The following is a 6,344-nucleotide window of genomic DNA, read 5'->3' on the forward strand; positions in this document are numbered from 1 at the left end:
CATCTTCACAAGCATTATAACTCTCTATTGATCAAAAAGATGAAAACACGACGGATTTGCTATGGATTCTTGGTGGCCCATATACTTTTGTCTCTTTCTCCATTACTCGGTGTTGTTCTGGTGCTTGTGTTTATTTTATGATGTTTCAATAAAAAGAATTGCAATTGCTATCGTGCATTTTCCTCTGCTGCCCTTTGCAACCTGCTTAGACTACAGAAAGAAGGTTATTTCCACAGTTAACAAGATATCCATCTTGTGCATTTTCAGTATGTTCATTGGGAGTTGCATTTCTGTGGGGAAATGTTACATACTATACATGCAAATCTGCAAGTACACAACAGTCTTCTCAGAATGTGCTTCAGGAATACAGCTGTCATACTCAGGGTTTTTTTTACATTGGGAGTTGTTCTAACTTCTTTTTCTTTTTTTTAAAGCTGCTGCTTTTACAGAAAATGCAGCAACAGCACCAATTGTCTCAGATACATTCAGCCTCGTGAAACCTGGGCTCAGAAACATAGCTACTCCACACGGGCCAATAAGCTGCAGGACAGATGTCCGCACCTTCACCTTTAGCTTTCAGAAATAAATTGGAAGAGGACAGGAGGAAAAAAAACCTAACAAAAACATGTGTTATAATTGCTGGCCAAGGTGGCCACTCTTTAGTTGATTCAAACTTACTCTGACCATTTCCTTTCACCCTGAGGGCTCTTCAGAAACTTTCCCCTACCATCCTTTGGGTAGCAGCATGCTTTGTTACCCCTTACATGCCCCTCCTCTCAAAACCAGAGACAGAAATGTTAAAAGGCTCCCTCTGTCTGACAAAGTGAAGTATGGACACCTCATTCAGGCACTGCTTTGTTAAGATTTTACATGCCTCACTTTATAGGTGCCAGCCAAATAAGACAATGCTGAAGTTCTGTAAAGGGAAAACAAGCCTGTTGCATTCAGAAATGCTTCATTTCAAAATAGAGGTTGGGTTTGCTTCAGTTAAGAGCCACTGGCCATGTAAGCATCTTCAGTTAACCAAGATCCAGGCTATTTGGTCCTCCTGTGAGCAAAGCCTGTGATGTTTAAGATGCATCTGTATTTTGCATTATATCAAATGGCTGCAACTCTTGCTCAGAAGCTCTGGGACTCTGGGCTGTATTCAGCCTACACTCATATTTTGGAAGGCAAGAGCAAAATCTCCCTACTCAGCTATGTTACAGCCCAGAACTTTACAAAGTGGGAGTTTTGACACAGCACTCAGGACACTCGACTGAATGGGGCAGCTTCTATGAAGTGCATGCATTTTATTTTAGACCATCCCTGGTTAAAACACACAAACTGCTCTGACAGCAGCCAGTTAGCAGACTCCTGTCACAGTGGTCATGTTAATCAGCATTGTAAAGCCAGTTTTTCCAGGGGAAAACTGTGGCAGAGGAGTTTGCAAGAGGTTCTCCATTTAACACTTCTCACTAACTCACTTCTGTCCTCTAGTCAGCCACAGCAGGGCTCAAGTCAGCCCACTGCTGTTCTGAAGACTGCCTCCCAGTGGTTTGAGCCGGTATGTGAGCCTTCTAGCCAGACATGCCTGCTTGCCATGACGACTCTATTGCTTGGGTTAATATCAAATAATTTATAAGGAATAATATTTATTCATTTTAGAAGTTTCTTAAGATTAGATAGAAACATTCCCAGGTAGGAATCAAAGATATAAAATGCATAAGACCATTGTTAGGAACATCTGTGGCATATTTTGGGCTTCCATTTTCACTGGCTCATGAACAGGATAGTGCTTTTAAATATAGACACACAAAGCAGCTTTCACATACAGTAACTTCCAAAAGTTCCTATCCATAGTAACTTATTATATGAAACTATTATTTCCATATCAAAAGGAGATATACTCCTCTTGAATGCCTACCAATGTAGTGTTGTCTATGTCCAGGTATTTGCTTAATATATTAAAGTTCTTCACAGCTGTGCTCGTAGATATATATCAACAAAATTCAATTGGACTTAGTGGGAGAAATGGAACAATGGATATTGTTGATTTTTGGAGGTTTTTTTTCAATTTTCATACCACAAGTCCAAGAGCATTGAGTATAGAAGAAATAATAGCCTTGGCCATACATGCATAATAGCCTTTATCTACAATAGAATAGTTCTGAGTGAGACCTATTACCCTGAGTCTATGTAAACACTTGATATTAAACATGAGTATACACAAAGTACAGTGTATCAGATGCCTTGTGCTTTCCAAGTGGAGCCAGAGTATGGTTTTTATGTTACCTGCAAATACTACCTTTTAGGCCACATATAATCATAGCAGAAGAGGTGTGAAGGTCATGCTAGCTAGCAGAATGCCCTGTAATTATTTGGTGGCTTATGTAACCAATAAAATAAATCTTAAAACTGTCTAAATTCACCAAATAAAGTTTTAAGAGAGAAAACTGAAAGGTTGTGAGATCCAAAAAGCTCTCTGTGTTGGATGTCAACACTGATATCCAACATTTACCTTGCCTCTGACAAGTCAGAGAAGCTGAACAGAAACATCAGACATTTACAGCTTTATCTCACTAGAAAGTGTAATGGATGTTACTTTAAAAAATGTTAAAAACTAGATTTACCTTTTTTACCGTGTCAGAATAATTTTATTTCCTATAACTGTTGTAATGGTCTGTCTGTGACCATTCAGAAAAATTAACCTGACTCAAGGTATTTAGGTAACTTAATCTAATAGCAGACAAAGGCTGGGCTGGAATAGCTTCCTGAATAGGAAGCACAGCCCAAGAGTTCATGTGTATTAGTAGGTAAAGGCATGTATAACACCACAGACAAAACGCTCTGTGGGTGTCCTGGTTTAGGCCCATCAGGGAACAAAAGACCACGATTAGCCTCAAGTACCAAAGACCTGAGGATTGCCAAAGGGCAGGGAGAGCTTAATTGCCACTTAAGGTTCAGGACAAAACAGACCAGGCCACTCGGCTTGGGGAAGAAAACAGAAAATAATGTAATGCAACATCAACTAAAACATAACCATAAAACCCCAAAACATAACCAAAATAAAACAACACAGGGTGGTACAACAATGAAGAGTCCGACCAGCCCTTTAAGACCACCTTCTCCCCACCCCTCCCCTCTTCTCAGGCTCAAAGCCCTGATCCCGGTATTTTTACCTCCTCTCCCCCTGAACAGCCCAGGGGGGCAGGCAGTGGGGGTTTCAGTCAGTCTATTCCCTATAGCTTCTGCTGTTTGTCCCTCCTCAGGATAGGTGGGCTCTGCACCATTCCTCCCTGCAAGTCCATGGGGTACCTCACACACACAGCAGCCCTGCACGGGCTGCTCCGATGTGCATTTATCCCAAAGGCTGCAGCTCATCTCTGCCTCTCGTGTGGGGCTGCTCTGCGGCGCGCAGGCTCTCCAGCACGGCCTGGGCCATGGCCGCCTCCTCACACAGTCCCTCGACCATCCGGGCTCACTCACACGGACCTGCTGGTGGCTCTCGGTCCTGCCATTGGTTGTAGGGGTACAGCCTGCATTCTCACCACAGCTTGGAGAGGGGTCTCTAGTCTAGTGCTCCTCCTTCCTTCCTTCTTCCTTCTCTGACTGTGGGGTCCACGTGGTCACCTCCATCTTGTATCACTCTTACACCTCCTGACAGCACTTCAAATTCCCATCCCGTGATTGCAGAGGAGCCAGATTGGCCCAGCCGAGCCGGAGGTGGGTCTGAACCCAGGAGCCTGGGGAGAGTCCACAAACTCTTTACCGGCTCTTCACCGCAACCCGCTCCCCCTGTTACCAAGTAAAAGCTGCTCCTTGCTAAACCATGACAGGGGGTTACTCCCATGGTGCAGGGGGATTGGGACTGGGAAGAGGTCCAGCTCTGTGAAGGAGAGCTGACAAATGCAGGGCCAGACTCCGGCAGGTCACTGGATGAATGGGAAGAGTACCAGGGCACAGCTTGCAATGGCTCTTGTAGAACTTGCAGAACAAGTGCCACCCCTATTAATTTCCATTAAGGCCCAAAAAGGCCTTTTAACTGCCTCAGACCCTAACAAAACAAACTAGGCTGCTGTTACCATTCTCCATGTTATTACTTATTTGTCCTCACCTTCACTTCTAATGCAATGTTTCTGCCTGAACCTACATTTCAGTCATCCAACAGACTGGTTTCATAAGGTTTGCAACATTTCAAGGCTCTCAGCAAGCCTAGAGGGCTTGATGCATTAATTCCAGATGCATCAGATAATCAGCAAAATTGAAGGAGGCAAAAAAAAAAAGAAAGACTGCAGGAACACTTGGGAGTTCAATGCCTTTGTGGGTAATGAGAATGACCGTTTGCCTACCAGTGCCATCAGACACCTTTATTCACTCAGGTCAATAACCATTTACCATTGCAGCTGGATTTTACCTTACCATGATCCCACAGCAGCACAGTAGACCATCACAACGCTGTGGAGCCTATCTCCCATTGTGAAATCACAAGCAAACAGTATCTGAAACCATTATTTCTTTAGTTGATGAAGGACAATGCTGCTTAGTCCGGCCTGTGACAGTGACACTGCCCCATTGTGCCCTCTTCTGCACAAGGCTGATGAGCAAAACCCACAGTGGACTTCCCAACAATACACCAATACCATTTTCAGCAATATGAACGAGAAAACTCATCCCTGTGGGACTCAGCAAGGTTTTGCTGAAGATATTCAGAATTACACTTTCAGCATTTTGGCACAGATAGGACTTTTTGATTTCTGTGGGAGGAAAGCTACAGCAGTGGTGAAGACATTGCTCAGAAAGTTCTCAGCTACCCTGAGAATTGCTGAGCTCACTTTTCTCTCTTACACATCGAGATCAAGGGACAAGTAGAATAAAACTAAAAACTCACCTTAAAAGCATAAAGTAAAATCCATCAAAATAATACACAAGTCCCCTGTTTCCAGAGGAAGTCAGGTTAAAGGAGTATTTTTGGTTGATGAGGACTGGGTTAAGGATCAGTTGAGCAATCTGGATGTACATAAATCCACAGGCCCTGATGGGATGCACCTGCAGGTGCTGAAAGAGATGGTAGAAATCACTGCTGGACCACTCTCCATCATCTTTAGTAAGTCATGGAGAACAGGACAGGTGCCTGAGGACTGGACAGGTGTAGAGGGCAGGTGTAGAGTCTTGCATCGGGGAAAGAATAACCCCATGTACCAGTACAGATTGGGGAATGAGCTCTTAGAGGGTAGTGTAGGGGAAAGGGACCTGGGGATCATGGTGGACAGCAGGATGAGCATGAGCCAGCAATGTGCCCTCATGGCCAAGAAGGCCAAGGGCATTCTGGGGTGTATTAGAAAGGGGGTGGTTAGTAGGTTGAGAGAGGTTCTCTTCCCCCTCTATTCTGCCCTCATGAGACCACATGTGGAATATTGTGTCCAGTTCTGGGCCTCTCAGTTTAAGAAGGATAGAGACCTGGTGGAGAGAATTCAGCCCAGGGCCACAAAGATGATGGAGTGAAGCATCTCCCTTATGATGAAAGGCTGAGCAAACTGGGGCTCTTTAGCTTGAATGAGACTGAGGGGTGATTACATTAATGTTTAGAAATATGTAAAGGGTGAGTGTCAGGAAGATGGAGCCAGGCTGTTCTCAGTGATGTCCAATGATAGGACAAGGGGCAATGGGTACAAGCTGGAATATCAGAGGTTCCAAAGAAACACAAGGAAAAACTTCTTCACTGTGAGGATGATGGAGCACTGGAACAGACTGCCCAGGTGGGCTGTGGAGTCTCCTTCTCTGGAGACATTCAAAACCTACCTGGATGAGTTCCTGTGTGACCTACTCTAGATGGTCCTGCTCTGGCAGGATGGAGGTGGACTAGATGTTCTTTCAATGTCCCTTCCAGCCTTTAATATTCTGTAATTCCTCAAGCCAAACTCAACCATAAGCAGTCCTCAGTTGAGACATGTTTTTCATTTCCGTGCTGTTTCCAACTGTGTTTTGCGTAGAATCATAGAATCATAGAATGGTAGGGGGTGGAAGGGACCTTTAGAGATCATCTAGTGCCACGAAGTTTTTGGCTCTTGGCCTAAAAACCAGACTCGAAGTCTGCAAACCAGGCTCAAAGCCTGAAACCAGGCTTGAAGCCTGAAAAATGAACCAGAATCGAAGTCTGAAAAACCAGGCTCAAAGCCTGAAACCAGACTCGAAGCCTGAAAAATAAACCAGACTCGAAGTCTGAAAACCCAGGCTCGAAGCCTGAAAAACCAGCTCCAAGCCTACTTCATGCGGCAATCAACCCAGGGTACGATTCTCAGCTGGGTGGGAAGAAATCAGTCCTACTCAATGTGAGTGATAGCAGAAATCTTCTTCTTTATTGA

Source organism: Colius striatus, chromosome Z (assembly GCF_028858725.1).
Source record: "Colius striatus isolate bColStr4 chromosome Z, bColStr4.1.hap1, whole genome shotgun sequence".
Lineage (NCBI taxonomy): Eukaryota > Metazoa > Chordata > Aves > Coliiformes > Coliidae > Colius > Colius striatus.